The following is an 18,502-nucleotide window of genomic DNA, read 5'->3' as shown; positions in this document are numbered from 1 at the left end:
CTTTCCTGCAAACAGAGGGAAGGGGAAAGCTTCAGAGATTTCTATATCAGACTGAATCACGTAGCAGAGGAAATCAATGTCTGTCCTGGCCAGTTTGCTGCTTGTGAAGGAACTCAGTTAAAGTTGATCATCATCACGGGAGTCAGGAACGAGGAACTCACACAAAAACTTATTCGCTTGGACACTTCAGCTTCATTGCCCACCATGGTTAACGAATGTTGCTCCTATGAGGCCACAAGGACAGCCACCACTGCCATACGTGAGCCTCCTTCTAAATTATGTGCTGTCTCTACTTACAAAAAACCAAAGGACGAGGGAGCAAAGGTATAGTAGGGTGAGGCAGTTTTGGACACCTTTTTAGTAACCTTCGTACAAAATCTATATCAATAATTTATGACCAAATACCAAACATGTTTTCAAGAGAGGGAGGTCTCATCTACAAAAATGGCTTGTTTCATAATCATCAAAGAATTAGAAATTCTCATATTACAGTAATGAAAAAAATATCTCAGAGGCGAGGCAATTTTGGACACGTCTGTATCTCCGTTGAGCGCCAACGCTCAATTGGGCAAACTATGACAATTTGTGGTCCCTATCAATATAAATATGCTAGAAAAAAATTATAGACTTGCATAAATTTTTGTGTCTGTAATCCAAGATTGTCCAATTTTGCCTCGCCAAGAAAAAAGTAAGCAGTTTGCCTGTCCAATTTTGCCTGACCATGGTTTTGAAAACTGTCCAATTTTGCCTTACTATATAAATATGTAAATCAAACTTTGTATTCGAGCACACAAATATACTTTTATGTATAAATATGCATATATGTAATCATAAAAATTCAAAATAAGACATAAGGGGTGCAGTAAAATGGGTGTCTGCCCAAGGTGACACCCTAAAAGTGAGTGACACCCTGAGAGTTACATTAAAAAAAAAAAAATGTTTCTTTCTAGCTCGATAGTTATGATATGATTTTCAAAAAGTTATTTAATACTGGGGACACTCTTAAAGCTGTTGACACTCAGGGGGTGAAACCTTCAAAAAGATTGACCAAAACATGGTAACATCCTCAAGAGGGGTGTCAACCCAAATGCTAGAAATATCTAAAAAAAACTCTACTATATACATTGTTCCTATAATAATTCACATATCCAAATGAAAATTTCAGGAATTGAAATAGAATACATTTTCACTGTTCCTGCTAATTTCCATGTTGATAACTGTCATGTTGCCTTTTTGCTACGGTGTTAAATGGAGCAACATTAGAGTGAACAGCATGATAGATACATCAAGGATGGGCAAAGCTGATCCCATAAACAATATTCGTTCTAAGTTGTACCTATCCATTTTATTCTTATCATTGTTATCTCATACTATGAACGAGCCATCAAAGAGATACTTTTACCTACAAAAGAAAGGGATACAATCGAAGATTTAAAAAAAGATGAAATGAAGAAAAATAAAAGGAAAAACACAAAGAAAGAGAGATAGAAACATGACAAATCATGGCAATACAAAGCAACCAAATATCTCTCGATTCTTTGAGAAAAAATGTCTGCAAACACTAACGTAAATACAAAAAAATCTAAATTGACGAGGGTAATAAATAGTGATAATTGAACTGCTAGGATAGTCCCAATAGTGAATGATAATGATTTATTTATGCCTAAAATAAAAGAAATAAAAAAGAAATTCAAATTATTTTGGAAGATATTAAGGATCGTCCATTATTTTGCATTGGTAGAGCAACAAAAGGGTTTTTAGAGGAAGAAGGAGGCTAAGTGACTTGCCTTGATCTAGATGCTTGAAGCCACTGCCCACATATCATCATCATCATCTCCTCCCACGCCTATTGAGGCAAAGGGCCTCAATTAGATTTCGCTATTCGTCTCTATCTTCAGCTTTTAATTCAATACTTCTCCAATCACAATTTCCTACTTCATGCTTTATAGTCCTGAGTCTTCCAACTCTTCTAGTGCCTTGTGGAGGCCAGTTTAAAGTTTGGTGAACTAATGTCTCTTAGGGAGAACAAAGAGCATCCCCAAACCATCTCCATCTACCCCTCACCATGATCTCATCCACATGTGGCGCTCGAGTAATCTCTCTTAGTTTCATTTCTAATTCTGTCCTGTCATTTAACACCCAATATTCTTCTGAGGGTTTTGTTCTCAAATCTACAAAATGAGTTTCATTAATGTACCAAGATTCACGACCATACAGTAACATCGATCTCACTAAACTGATATATAGCCTGATTATTATATGTAATTCTAGGCGACGTGATTTCCAAATTTGACTTAACCTAGCCATCCTCTGATTTGCTTATTTCAATCTTTCATTAAACTCAAATTCTAAAGCTCCTATATTAGATATCATAGTTCCTAATTATTTAAATAATTCTACCTCATTAATCCTTTATCCTTCCAAAGATATTTCATCTTCCATTGCATATTCCGTTCTCATCATCTGTCTTTCTTCTATTTATCTCGAGCCCAACCTCATGTGATTTTTCATGCATTCTGGTAAGCAAGCTTTCCAAGCCCTGTGGTGTTCTGCTAATTAGGACAGCGTCATCAGCATACTCTAGGTCTCCTAATTTTCTGTTACCAATCCATTCCAATCCTTCTCCACCATCCCCAACCGATCTATGCATTACAAAATCTATGAGGAGGATAAACAACATAGGTAACAACACATTCCCTTAGAGTACTCCACTTTTCACTGGAAATTCGTTTGATAAGACGCCACTAACATTAACTTTGCATTTGCTATGCTTATGAACAGACAATTAAATTTACATATTTGAGAGGAACTCCATAATGTCGCAGGACTCTCACAAAATTTGCCAGAGCATATAATCAAAAGCTTTTTCATAGCCCACATATACCATCAAAAGTGGAATTCTATATTCTGCATATTGCTGTATCACATGTCTTAAATGAAAATTTGGTCAGTACAACTTCTACCTTTTCTAAATCCTGCTTGTTCATCTCAACTTTTCATCAATCTTTCTCTCTAGTCTCTTTAGAATGAGCATTCTATATATTTTCATGACAGCTGACGTAAGTGTGATGCCTCTGTAATGATTGCAATCAGTCAGATCTTTTTTTGTCATTTTCACCAGCACTCCTAGCTCCCATACATAAGGCTTTGCCTCTTCACGCCACATTCTACAAAATAATCTTGTAGGTAATCTGGGAGTCACTTCATTTTCAGGCAATATCATCTTAGCAGTTATTCCTTCGTATCTAGGGGCTTTCCATCTTCTGAGCTTTTTTAAGAATAGCTTCCACTTCAAACACACCTAATTCATTCATGGGCACATCAGGGTCTTCATGAGTTTCAGGTATATCAACCAAATTATTCCCTTCGTATTTCCTATTCCTGACCTCACTAAAGTGTTCAATCCAACGTTACCTTTCTTCATGTTCTTTTGTTATAACAGATCCATCTTTCTTTTTGATGGGTATATGCTTCTTTTTTTTCCCGTAGATATTTCATTAATAATTCCAAGAGCAATTCCTACAGCAAAGTCACTCCCTGAATTCATAGCTTTGTCAGCCTCATCTGCTTTCCTGTCTAAATATTCTCTCCAATCATTCCTGATATTTCTTTTGACCTCACTATTAATACTGAAATACTTTGCCTTGTAATTTTCATTACTTCCTCGAAAACTTTAAGAAATCAATTTCTGTCTTTGCCTTCTTTTTATAGTATCCCAAGTATCATTTGATATCCATGGTTTTCTCCTTGTAACTGCATGTCCCAAAACTTCGTCTCTTAAAGTCTCTTAAGACTGTAAATCGATTCCTACATTCAATTACAAAGATTTCTGTGCTCATCCTCTAGAAGCTTATTTGTATCAAACTTAGGTATTCTATCTACGTATCTGTTTGGGTTCTTTCGTTTTAATATTTGTGTGGCAATGGGGAGCTGGTGATCACTACCAATAACTGCACCTCTATAGCTTGTTACATTTCCCAGAGTCCTTCTCTCTTTATCAATGGCTATGTGATCTATTTGATATTTTTAATTGCCACATGGTGAAGTCCTTGTATATTTATGGATCTCCTTGTGCTGGAAAAGAGTACCTCCAGTAACAAGATTGTTTGTTGAACAATATCTTATAAAATGTGTCCCATTTTCATTTGCAACTTCGCCAAGAACCTCAACACCCATCACATTTTCTATCCCTTGATTATTCCTTCCAACTTTAGCAATGAAATCATTATTCACAATTTTCATTACTCTCGAGGTTCTCACCTATTATACTCTGCAGTTCCTCACAGTATTCATCTTTCCTTTCTTCAGGGGAATCATTTGATTCGCCTTGGAAGATGGAATCTTCGAGATCTTGAACTCTTCTGTGAAGCCTCTTCTCTTTTTGCCCGGCGGGCATGCTGTCATGCGTTTGCGGGGAGGGGAACGGGGCAATTTTAACCTGTCAAAAAGTTTTCATTCTTATTGCCTCTCGCGCGAGTGCGAAGGAGAGTACTGGAGTGTTGGAGCACAGGATGCTGCTGGTGCTCGGTTTCTGCTGAGGCACAGTTTTTGGTGAACGCGCAGAAAAGCGCTGGCCTCTATTTTGAGGTACCTTACCTCTAGCATTAGAGGCTCTTTGACCTTTTATTTTGAGGTGCCATACTTCCAACATTAAAGGATATTTAAGATCTATTTTGAGGTGCCATACCTTTAGTATTAAGGGTTCTATGACCTCTATTTTGAGGTACTATAATCTTAGCATTATATGTTCTTTGATCTCTAATTTGAAGTGCTTTACCTCTACCATTAGAGGCTCTTTGACCTCTATTTTGAGGCTCCTAACTTTTAGCATTAGAAGGTCTTTGACCTCCATTTTGAGGTTCCTTACTTTTAGCATTAGAGGCTCTATGACCTCTATTTTGAGGCTCCTTACTTTGAGCTTTAGAGGGCTTTTTACCTCTATTTTGAGGCTCCTTGCGTTTAGCATTAGAGGCTCTTTGGCCTCTATTTTGAGACTGCTCACTTTTAGCATTAGTCTCTTTGACCTCTATATTTTGAGGCTCCTTACTTTTAGCATTAAGAGGGTCTTTGACCTCTATTTTGAGGCTCATTACTTTTAGCATTAGAGGCTGTTTGACCTCTATTTTGAGGCTCCTTACTTTGAGCATTAGAGGGTCTTTGACCTCTAGTTTGAGGCTCCTTACGTTTAGCATTAGAGCCTCTTTGACCTCTATTTTGAGACTGCTCACTTTTAGCATTAGAGTCTCTTTGACCTCTAGTTTAAGGCTCCTTACTTTTAGCATTAGAGGGTCTTTGATCTCCATTTTGAGGCTCCTTACCTTTAGCATTAGAGGGTCTTTGACCTCTATTTTGAGTCTCCTTACTTTTAGCATTAGAGGCTCTTTGACCTCTATTTTGAGGCTCCTTACTTTGAGCATTAGAGGGTTTTTTACCTCTATTTTGATGCTCCTTACGTTTATCATTAGAAGCTGTTTGACCTCTATTTTGGGGCTCCTTACTTTGAGCATTAGAGGGTCTTTGACCTCTATTTTGAGGCTCCTTACGTTTAGCATTAGAGTCTCTTTGACCTCTATTTTGAGGCTCCTTACCTTTAGCATTAGAGGGTCTTTGATCTCCATTTTGAGGCTCCTTACTTTTAGCATTAGAGGCTCTTTGGCCTCTATTTTGAGGCTCATTACTTTTAGCATTATGGGCTCTTTGACCTCTGTTTTGAGACTGCTCACTTTCAGCATTAGAGGGTCTTTGACCTCTATTTTGGGGCTCCTTAATTTAAGCATTTGAGGGTCTTTCACCTCTATTTTGAGGCTCCTTACTTTTAGCATTTGAAGGTCTTTGACCTATATTTTGAGGCTCCTTACTTTAAGCATTTGAGGCTCTATGATCTCTATTTTGAGGCTCCTTACGTTTAGCATTAGAGGGTCTTTGACCTCTATTTTGAGGCTCATTACTTTTAGCATTAGAGGCTGTTTGACCTCTATTTTGAGGCTCCTTACTTTGAGCATTAGAGGGTCTTTGACCTCTAGTTTGAGGCTCCTTACGTTTAGCATTAGAGCCTCTTTGACCTCTATTTTGAGACTGCTCACTTTTAGCATTAGAGTCTCTTTGACCTCTAGTTTAAGGCTCCTTACTTTTAGCATTAGAGGGTCTTTGATCTCCATTTTGAGGCTCCTTACCTTTAGCATTAGAGGGTCTTTGACCTCTATTTTGAGTCTCCTTACTTTTAGCATTAGAGGCTCTTTGACCTCTATTTTGAGGCTCCTTACTTTGAGCATTAGAGGGTTTTTTACCTCTATTTTGATGCTCCTTACGTTTATCATTAGAAGCTGTTTGACCTCTATTTTGGGGCTCCTTACTTTGAGCATTAGAGGGTCTTTGACCTCTATTTTGAGGCTCCTTACGTTTAGCATTAGAGTCTCTTTGACCTCTATTTTGAGGCTCCTTACCTTTAGCATTAGAGGGTCTTTGATCTCCATTTTGAGGCTCCTTACTTTTAGCATTAGAGGCTCTTTGGCCTCTATTTTGAGGCTCCTTACGTTTAGCATTAGAGGGTCTTTGACCTCTATTTTGAGGCTCATTACTTTTAGCATTATGGGCTCTTTGACCTCTGTTTTGAGACTGCTCACTTTCAGCATTAGAGGGTCTTTGACCTCTATTTTGGGGCTCCTTAATTTAAGCATTTGAGGGTCTTTCACCTCTATTTTGAGGCTCCTTACTTTTAGCATTTGAAGGTCTTTGACCTATATTTTGAGGCTCCTTACTTTAAGCATTTGAGGCTCTATGATCTCTATTTTGAGGCTCCTTACGTTTAGCATTAGAGGGTCTTTGACCTCTATTTTGAGGCTCCTTACTTTGAGCATTAAAGGCTCTTTGACCTCTATTTTGAGACTGCTCACTTTTAGCAATAGAGTCTCGTTGACCTCTATTTTGAGACTCCTTACTTTTAGTATTAGAGGCTCTTTGACCTCTTATTTTAAGGGTCCTTACTTTTAGCATTAAAGGCTCTTTGACCTCTATTTTGAGACTCCTTTTAGCATTAGAGGGTCTTTGACCTCTGTTTTGATGTTCCTTAGTTTTAGCATTAGAGGGTATTTGACCTCTATTTTGAGGTTCTTTACTTTTAGCATTAGAGGGTCTTTGACCTCTATTTTGAGGCTGCTCACTTCTAGCATTAGAGTCTCTTTAACCTCTATTTTGAGGCTCTTTACTTTTAGCATTAGAGGCTCTTTGACCTCGGTTTTGAGGCTCCTTACATTTAACATTAGAGGCTCTTTGACCTATTTTGAGGCTCCTTACTTTTAGCATTAGAGGGTCTTTGACCTCTATTTTGAGGTTCTTTACTTTTAGCGTTAGAGGCTCTTTAACCTCTATTTTGAGGCTCCTTACTTTTAGCATTAGAGGCTCTTTGACTTCTATTTTTAGGCTCCTTACTTTTAGCATTAGAGGCTCTTTGACCTCTAATTTGAGGCTCCATACTTATAGCATTAGAGGCTCTTTGACTTCTATTTTAAGGCTCCTTACTTTTAGCATTAGAAGGTCTTTTACCTCTATTTTGAGGCTTCTTACGTTTAGCATTAGAGGTTCTTTCACCTCTATTTTGAGGCTCCTTACTTTTACCATTAGAGGCTCTTTGACCTCTATCTTGAGGCTCCTTACTTTTAGCATTAGAGGCTCTTTGACCTCTATTTTGAGGCTCCTTACTTTGAGCATTAGAGGCTCTTTGACCTCTATTTTGAGGCTTCTTACGTTTAGCATTAGAGGGTCTTTGACCTCTGTTTTGAGGCTCCTTACTTTTAGTATTAGAGGTTCTTTGGCCTCTATTTTGAGGCTCCTTACTTTTAGCATCAGAGGGTCTTTGACCTCTATTTTGAGGCTCCTTACTTTCAACATTAGAGGCTCTTTGACCTCTGTTTTGAGGCTCCTTACTTTTAGCATTAGAGGTTCTTTGGCCTCTATTTTGAGGTGCTATACCCCAGCATTAGTTTCTTTGACCTTTATTTTAATTCCCTTACCCCTAACATTAAAAGCTCTTTGACCTTTATTTTTTGGGTGCTTTATTTCTAGCACTAGAGGCTCTTTGAGACCTCTGTTTTAAGGTGACTAACCGCTAATAGTAGAGGCTATTTGACCTCAGTTTTTAGGTGAATTACCTCTATAATTAAAGGCTATTTCTTATACTTCATATAAAGGCTTTCCATCTCTATTCTCTTCTGTCTTTTATAGATTTTCAAGATCTTCTTTGCTTAGTTCGCCAGTCTTCTTCGAGATTTCAAGAGACATTTCAGTGTTGTTTGTCCTCGGTTCGTCAGATTCCTCGGAGAAATCGATGGCTTTCATGTCATTACCTATAAGGCCGATGGATAAAGACATGGATGCCATTGATTTCTCGGCATACACTATACGCTATCATACTAAAGTCAACGAAGAGCAACACAATATATTTACCAATGCCGTCCTGATATGTTCTATCTTCAATGCCGAATTTTGAAGAAACACACGTCGCTCAACGCTTTGCACCGATGCAATCCAATTATAAGACATCGTCGCTAAACCACAAGCAAATTATCCTTCAAGGCACTTACATTATGATCTTCAAAGCTTGCCAACTTAGGCAGCACCTATCCAAACTATCTGTAGATGAAGGTGTTCCGAATAGCCTCCAGTTCATCCTGTAGCTGTAACAAAATTCTCACAGTCAGTTACCTGTTCCGCCAGAACGCGAGCTCTGTGAGTAAAGTGAAATCTTCCTCCCAATGTTCACTGGGTAAACTTCCATAGCTACAGTACATACAGATCGTGAGGTGTTGCAAGGTATGTTTAAAAAAAAAAAAAAAAAGAGAGAGAGATCAGGTCTTCAGAAGTCTTTTGGAATCCGGGGCGGAGCCGTTCAGAACTGCTGCGGGAAGATTCCGTTCTGGAGTCATTCAGAACTCTATGCTAAGTCTACGGCTATTTCTTCTAAAGTCATTTGGAGAGGAGATTCAGGAATATTTTCTTCTGGAATCATTCAGAATTCCATGCCAAGTCTATGGAAATTTCTTCTGAATCCTTTTCGAGATGCACAAAGATTTTCTCCCGAAGCCGTTTAGGACTCGCGAAAAATTCTCTTTTTTTCTCTGGTTTCAATAGGCCCTAATAATAGTAATAATAATAATAATAATAATAATAATAATAATAATAATAATAATGATAATAATGATAATAATAATAATAATAATAATAATAATAATAATAATAATAATAATAATAATAAATTACGTTATTTGATTTACAGCTCCGTGAAGATTCCGTTCTGGACACATTCAGAACTCTATGCTAAGTCTGCGGCTATTTCTTCTGAAGACATTTGGAGATTCAGGGTTTTCTTTCGAAGTCGTTCAGATTCGCATCTGGAGTCATTCAGAATTCCATGCTAAGTCTATGGTAATTTCTTCTGAATTCATTTGGAGAACCACGATTTTCTTCCGAAGCCATTTAGAACTCGCGAAAAATTCTCTTTTTCTCTGGTTTCAATAGGCCCTAATTACTCATATTATTAATAATAATGATAATAATTTCATTGGCGCGTTCCAATAAGTTTAAACCATTGACTTGGCAGAAACAAACAAGTGTATCAGGAGCTGATGTTTATTTATTCTCTACCAATCAAAGATGGTGAAAAACTGAAAAATACAAAATAAACCAATTTTTACAATGTGATAAGTAATGTAGGCTAAATAAAGTCTGAAAGTTTTGAAAATGTCCAAACAAGGCGATGGAAGCGAAGTTTACAAATATGAACAATTTGTATATGAAACAGTAGAAATTTCAGAAATATCAAAATAGATCAATGGATAATTATATAATTTCACAAGAAAACAAATCAAAATGTTATAGTTACATACGCTGTGGTTAGCCACAAATTGTATCAGCAAACAAGTCCTGTAGATATCTTATAAGGCAGTATTCCTGTATGTAGGTAACACTACTAATCTTCCGAGAAGTTTGTTTAACCCTTTGAAGACTTCCTTTTCTGACACAGACCAGAAACTCAAACCTGTCACAACATAATTACAAGCGTAAACAGTCTGCTAAAGAACCACTCAACAAGCATTGACATAAATAAGTAATTTAAAGAAAAAATAATCAACACTGGTTCTAAACAATGCTTACAGAATACTCAAAATACCAATTATCTCCATTTACCAAGTTAAAAGAAAATTAACGAAATATACAGTAGGTTTCCACAGATAACAACAGTTGCAATTCTAGACCATGTATAGAAATGTTTGTCAAAATTAACCATTTCTTTAAATGCAAAAGTATAAATCACATTTATAATATATAATATACTTTCGAGTCTATTGATCCATCAAAAAGTCACTAGAATTGTGCCGTAGAACAAACTTCCTGTATATCTGAAAACCATTATATCTAATTAAATGAACGTAGTTCAGTACAATAATAATAATAGTAGTAGTAGTAGTAGTAGTAGTAGTAGTAGTAGTAGTAGTAGTAGTAGTAGTAGTAGTAGTAGTAGTAGTAGTAGTAATGATAATAATAATAATGAACTGTGATTTGATCTACTGCTCCGGGAAGATTCCGTTCTTGAGTCATTTAGAACTCTATCTTAAGTCTACGGCTATTTCTTCTAAAGCCATTTGGAGATCGACGAAGATTTTCTTCCGAAGCCGTTTAGGACTAGCGAAAAATTCTCTTTTTCTCTGGTTTCAATAGGACCTAATAATAATAATAATAATAATAATAATAATAATAATAATAATAATAATAATAATAATTTTTGTAAGTAACAATCTGCTACCTACAGCTCTCCATTTGATTAATGCCTTTTCTGCTCTTGGTGTCATCATCATTATTCCTTCCCCTTCTCTTCTAACTCCATCTGTTCCTTAGGGCTAAGATATCCAAACTATATTTCATAAATTCATTCTCTACTAGCTGTAACTTCCCAGTTTGATTCATGGTTCTAAGATTTCAATTACCAATTTTCAATTTTTCTTTAGTATTTACAAACCGGAAGTTTCTTAGTAACCCACTACGGCCGGGACTGGGGGGCAATTCTTTCATTTTCGATTTCCATAGACTGACTAAATCCATAGAGGATTCATAGGCTAAATTCATCAAAGAATAGCCAGTTTTTTAGTGATGCGCAGCGCCTATCTAAATAAGGCAAGTGACCCCTGCCTGTCCATACTAATTCCAGTAAGATCAACTGCCGGGCATTAGAAGTAGAGGAGTATCCAGAGCACCAAACGGATACATACCTTTTCCAAATTACAGATGGAATTAATGGTCCTTTATTTATGGAACCCATGCCTCAAAAAGAATGTTTAGTGCCATATTTAAAAGAACTGAAGCTGTTTTTGAGCATTCGGTTGAATTAAATAGACCCGTCATATATTCAAGCATTTAAATTGTCACATATATGGCTATAGTATATATTGAATTGTTCACCTCTATTTCCAATTTTGTACTTGCCCCTATTTTCTCATTAGTAATAGGTTTGATTATCATTTTCTATGAAAAGAAAACTTTTTCTTTTTTATTTTCTTATAAATCAATATGATTTTCTATTGAAATAAATGATAGAAAATATTTTCAAAGAACTATCATTTATCTATATTTCCAGTTAAAATTATTAAGAATATATATATATATATATATATATATATATATATATATATATATATATATATATATATATATATATATATATATATATATATATATATATATAGATAGATAGATAGATAGATAGATAGATAGATAGATAGATAGATTTTGTAAACTATCTATCTATGTATTACTTAATAACTTAACATTATGAATTGGATGTTTTTTTTTAAATTAAGTGTCCAAAATGGCCTTACCATTTTTCAAGGTGAGGCAAAATTGGACACTAGATATTCCATATTTTTTCATTATTTTTTTTATTTTAAACCTTCCTTTAGCATCATTCACTAAATTGTTTTTAGAAAAAATAATTTCATGTATTATTTCTGAGAAACCCTAAAATGAAGGTGAGGCAATTATTGGACACCCATATTCAACAATTTATGTAGGGGTACTTAATACTTTTTAAAAACCAAACATACTAATATTTATAAAGTAGAAGGTTGGGGAATTTCTAATAGCAATATAGTTTTCGAAAATTATAAATAGTTTAAGAGATATTGCATCTGTCCAATATTTGCACTACTTGTCCAAAATTGCCTTACCCTACTATATTATTTCTCATCTAAACCCCACTCATGCGCCATGGTGATATGTGATGAGGTCTTGTAAATGAAGACAGATGATTGTAGGGGTGGAGAAATAAAACAAGAGTCGTAGATTGCGTTTATTCTACACAGCAATAGGGTTATGTGCAGTGGTGCTCTGCAAGGCGTACAGCTAGTGCCAGGAGAAGCAAGAAGACTGATCATGCACATGCACGGGGTGCTGACAGCGTAACTTATGCACATGTGTTTGTAACATACAAAACATATGGAACGTAAAGGGTGCATATGTCAGACAATATTACAGTAATCTACTGTAGTCTTTTTATTTCCTTTTCTCTGATGTTAATTACTGTCGTTCCATATAGTATTCCTGGTAAGGCCACATTTTTTTCAGCATGTTTTCCCTCTCAATATTTTAAGGCAACTTTTTGCTGTGATAGAGTAAGTTAAATTTGCCAGCTTTTCTGCTTTTTTCCATAATTTCCATCTATTGTTTCTTAAACATATTTTCTCACCTATCTTTATTCTTAAGTATTTTATTTTTTTGTTATTTTCATACCTTCTATTTCTTCTTTTTTTCATATTACATATAAATATAACTAATTCTGCTTATTTGACAGAAACTACTATTTACAAATTGAAAACTCTCAATCATCATATGAAACATTAGGCAGAGGGGTATCCCAGGAAAGTGTACTAGGTCCAGTCTTATTCTGTATCTATACTATAGGTCTATCAAAAGTACAACAGAGACGTGATGGGAAGTTTAAACTGTCTGCGGATGATCATAGGTTTACTTCTCTATAAACGACATTGGCGATACAGCTGAAACTTAATTATTATTATTATTATTATTACTAGCCAAGCTACAACCCTAGTTGGAAAAGCAAGATGCTATAAGCCCAAGGGCCCCATAGGGAAAAAATAGCCCAGTGAGGAAAGGAAATAAGGAAATAAATAAATGATGAGAATAAATTAACAATAAATCATTCTAAAAACAGTAACAACGTCAAAACAGATATGTCCTATATAAAACATTAACAACGTCAAAAACAGAAATGTCATATATAAACTATAAAAAGACTCATGTCAGCCTGGTCAACATAAAAACATTTGCTCCAACTTTGAACTTTTGAAGTTCTACTGATTCAACTACCCGATTAGGAAGATCATTCCACAACTTGGTAACAGCTGAAATAAATCTTCTAGAATACTGTGTAGTATTGAGCCTCGTGGTAGAGAAGGCCTGGCTATTAGAATTAACTGCCTGCCTAGTATTACGAGCAGGATAGAATTGTCCAGGGAGATCTGAATGTAAAGGATGGTCAGAGTTATGAAAAATCTTATGCAACATGCATAATGAACTAATTGAACGACGGTGCCAAAGATTAATATCTAGATCATGAATAAGAAATTTAATAGACCTTAAGTTTCTGTCCAACAAATTAAGATGAGAATCAGCAGCTGAAGACCAGACAGGAGAACAATACTCAAAACAAGGCAGAATGAAAGAACTAAAACACTTCTTCAGAATAGATTGATCACCGAAAATCTTGTAAGACTTTCTCAATAAGCCAATTTTTTTGTACAATTGAAGAAGACTCAGACCTAATGTGTTTCTCAAAAGTAAATTTGCTGTCAAGAATCACACCTAAAATTTTAAAAGTCATACAAATTTAAAATAACATTATCAATACTGAGATTCGGATGTTGAGGAGCCACCGTCCTTGACCTACTTACAATCATACTTTGAATTTTGTTTAAAATTCAACTTCATACCCCATAATTTGCATCATGCACTAATTTTAGCTAAATCTCTATTAAGGGATTCACCAACCCCAGATCTACATTCAGGGAATGGAATTGGTGCAAAGAGAGTAGCATCATCTGCATCTGCTACAAGCTTGTTTTCTAGGCCAAACCACATGTCATGTGTATATAGTATGAAAAGTAATGGACCAAGAACACTACCCTGTGGAACGCCGGATATCACATTCCTATACTCACTGTGGTGCCAATCAACAACAACTCTTTGAGATCTATTACTTAAAAAATCAATAATAATGCTAAAAAACGACCCACCCTCTCCCAACTGTTTGAGTTTGAAAACAAGGGCCTCGTGAAATAACACGATCAAATGCAGCACTAAAATCAAGGCCAATCATACGAACTTCCTGACCACAATTAAGGGATTTCTGTACAGCATTGTAGATTGTAAGAAGGGCATCACATGCTCCAAGGCCTTTACGTAAACCAAATTGCAAATTAGGGAATAGATGATTACCTTCAGCAAACCTATTAAGACGTTTTGCCAGAAGACGTTCAAAAACTTTAGATAATTTGGGAGTTATAGAAATTGGGCGGTAATCAGTGGGACTTGAGCTACCACAAACACATTTATATAGAGGAGTAACATTACTAATTCTCCAACAAGTGCTAAAAGCTCCTCTTCTTGCTAACTTGCGCAAAATAACAGATAACTTTGGAGCTAAGAAATCTGCTGTCCTTATAAAAAACAAAGGAAAATGCCATTTGGGTCTACACCTCCATAAGCATCAAGGTCCATCAACAGATCTTTAATCTCACGAGATCGAAAAGCTAAACTAGTTAGTTTAGCCTCAGGAAAACAGGAATGAGGAAGTTCAAGTTTTTCATTACTCTGTTTACTGTCAAAAACATCAGCCAAAAGGGTTGTCTTTTCCTTTGGACAGTGAGTGACGGAGCCATCTGGTTTAAGTAAAGGAGGAACTGTTGCATCTACACCAAAGAGTGCAGATTTAAGGGTAGACCACCATTTATGTTCCCGAGTTGTACTAGAAAGGGTTTCATTTATGGTTAAATTGCACTCCTTTTCAGTTGAGGCATAAACTCTCTGAGCAAAAGTTCGAAGCTGAGTATAGTTGTTCCAGGTCAAATCTGATCTGTTATCCTTCCAAAGATGATAGTCCTCCTGCTTCTCCAAATAAGCACGTCTACAATCATCATTGAACCACGGTTTGTCCTTCACTCGGTACCTTAGCACACGAGAAGGGATACGCCTATCAATTATGTTGACTAGATTCTCATTCAAAGGGACAACAGGATCTACAATACTATATAATTGTGACCAATTCAAGCACAAAAGATTATGCAAAATCCCATTCCAGTCTGTTTGGGATTTCATATAAATTTTACTAGAGTATGATATATCAGGGACAGGCTGCTCAGTTTTCACTACTAATGAAATCAAGGCATGATCAGATGTCCCGACTGGAGAACCAACCTTACTATATTATAACGCCAGGGGAGTCAGTGTATACGAGGTCCAAGCAATTACCAGACCTGCGAGTAGCTTTATTTATGATTTGCTCACAGCCTGATTCAGAGACAAAATCTAAAGCTCTTAAGCTATGGCGATCAGTAGGAGAGATAGAACTTAACCACTCCCTATGGTGAGCATTAAAATCACCAACAAAGACAAAAGAAGCCTTTCTATCATCTTCTTGTATCTTAGCCACAATAATAAGAAGACAATCGAAGATAGAATCATCCATGTCTGGATTCCGGTATATGGAACACAAATAAAAATTGTTATGCCTGCCACAGACTTTTATTACCTGAATCTCATGACATCCATATTGATAGCAGGACTTTTGAGAAGCAGAGTACTTGGTCCTAATATACACCGCCATTCCCCTGGCCCTAGGGATGGCATCACGTTTCAACATTATTGGCTTCTTAAAACCAGTTATAAGGAGCTCAGATGAGTGCCTCATTTTAGAAACCAAAGTTTCTGAGCACATAAGAATATCATACTGTCTGGACGCAACTGTAAGGTCTTGGATATTTGCATGAGGATCACGAATATTGCAATACAGAAGACGACATTGACGAAATCTAGGACGTACTGAGCCCGGATTTTGCTCAATGTCTCCAGGCAGCATAAGAATTAATAGAAACAAAAAAGAGACATCATACTTAAAAACTACACTAACAAGAATTATAACAAAAATAATATGTACAGAATTATAGAAAAAGTGATTGATGAAACCCATAGACTATAGTAAAAAGTCGGAAAAACTAGTCAACATGGAGGAGCCGATACACCATGCAAGGCTAAATACCCTCCAGAATAGCCACTTCAACTGAAGGGAGGACAGTAAGGATGGTTTTGAGAAGAAAAAAGAATCAGAAAAGGAAAAGACAACCTCTTGATAAACCACCAGGCATCCATGGCCCTTCTATTAAGCCTGCCCAACACGCCATTTCAAAAAAACAAGAGGAAGAAAAAAAATAATAAGATGGAATAGTGTGCCCAAGTGTACCCTCAAGCAAGAGAACTCTAACCCAAGACAGTGGAAGACCATGGTACAGAGGCTATGGCACTACCCAAGACTAGAGAACAATGGTTTAATTTTGGAGTGTCCTTCTCCTAGAAGAGCTGCTAAAGAGTCCCTTCTACCCTTACCAAGAGGAAAGTACACTGAACAAATTGCAGTACAGTAATTAACCCCTTGTGTGAAGAAGTGTTTAGTATCTCATTGTTGTCAGGTGTATGAGGAAAGACGAGAATATGTAAAGAATAGGCCAGACTATAGCTGTGTAAGTGTAGGCAAAGAAAAAATAAGCCGTAACCAGAGAGAGGGATCCAGTGCATTACTATCTGGCCAGTCAAAGGATCCAATACCTCTCTAGTGGTAGTATCTCAACGGGCGGCTGGTGCCCTGGCCAACCTACTACTTCAAAACTTAAGCCAGGTTCTTATCCCTGTTGGGGAATGAGTGGCACTTAAAAAACTGAAATTAACCTAAAATAAAAACGAGCTTATATTGGTTGGGAAGAAAAACAACTTGAGAATCTTGGGTGACTTCCAAATAAATAGTAATAACAACTCAGTCCCGATATCCCGATATGTAGTAAAGTTCGTGATCTATGGGTATCACTTGACTGTAATTTGTATCCCAATGTTCAAATAGATGATATAGTAACAAACACTGGATATCACCTTAGAAACATTACATTTCTAAAGAAATTTCCGGATGAATATTCCGTTAAAAGAAAAAAAAAACGTGACTGTGTTATTACCAGGATTGACTAATGTAGCTCTATCCACTGCAGTCTGCCAAAGTGCAATTTAAGGTATTACAAAACAATAAACAGAGTAGCAAAATTGATAAAAGGTTGTTCACCCCCAAGAAAGCATTACTCCTATACTAATTGAATTACACTGACTGCCTATTAAGGCTAGAATAGATTTTAAGATGTGTGCAATAATCCATCAAGTTATCCGACCCGGACGTCCAAAATATCTAATAAAATTGCTGCACATCGTACAGGCAACGAATCGTGTAGACACGAGAATATAGTTGCATATGGTTTCAAATTATGGGAGCCAAGATGTATGTCTACTGTAGATTCTAGAGGTTTCAAACATGCGGTCCCAAGCCTAACAAAAAGTTACACATCCGAAAAACAAGATATTAAGACATTCAAGAATAAACCAAAGATTTTCTTAGTTTCAAGTGATTCCATAATGTGGATTTAATAATGAACGGGAAATACGATGTGTGATACTCTAAATACCCAAGAATATATATATTCCAAACAGATCTTGTATGCAATGAAGATCCTGTAGGCTACAGGGTTCCCCTCCATGATAGGACCAGCCCTAAAAGTAAGTAAGTCACCCACGGTTCTTACACACGGTTTCTTTTCTCCCCATATATGTTATTTGCCATTATCAGACCATCATCTGCAAAGAATAGCACCCAAATTTATATTACTTTGTTTTCAAAACCTTATTTTTTGGTAATTTGGTAACCATTCGACATGTGATTAATTTAAATAAATTAATCGGTATCCCTGTTTTATCCCGCTCGTTACGTCAAATAATTCTAGCTCACATGATATCCTACATTGATCTTCGTTTTGTCCCTTCGAAGATTCCTTCTACTGCATTTGGGTGTATTCGATATTCTTTCATGATTTATATCATATTTTCCCTCGAGTAAAATGCCCTTTTAAAGTCTATTGAAATTACTATCAGGGTTTTTTTTTTTTTTTTTTTTTTTTTTTTTTTTTTTTTTTTTAAATTTCTTCAACACAATATTGTAAAATTAATATGCTGTCCTCTACCATACCTCTTTTGAAATCTCGGCTTGTGTTTCATTCATTTCCATATTTTTCTTTAGGCGGATTTGTATAGCGCCCTTCCTAACAGTCTTTAGTATATTATATGATGTATTTGTAAGGACTATTGGACTTGTTTTTTTAACTGTGAGTCTCTTTATCTTTTTTATGTTAAA

The sequence above is a fragment of the Palaemon carinicauda genome, chromosome 14, assembly GCF_036898095.1.
Source record: "Palaemon carinicauda isolate YSFRI2023 chromosome 14, ASM3689809v2, whole genome shotgun sequence".
Classification (NCBI taxonomy): Eukaryota; Metazoa; Arthropoda; class Malacostraca; order Decapoda; family Palaemonidae; genus Palaemon; species Palaemon carinicauda.
This window is presented reverse-complemented; position numbering follows the sequence as displayed.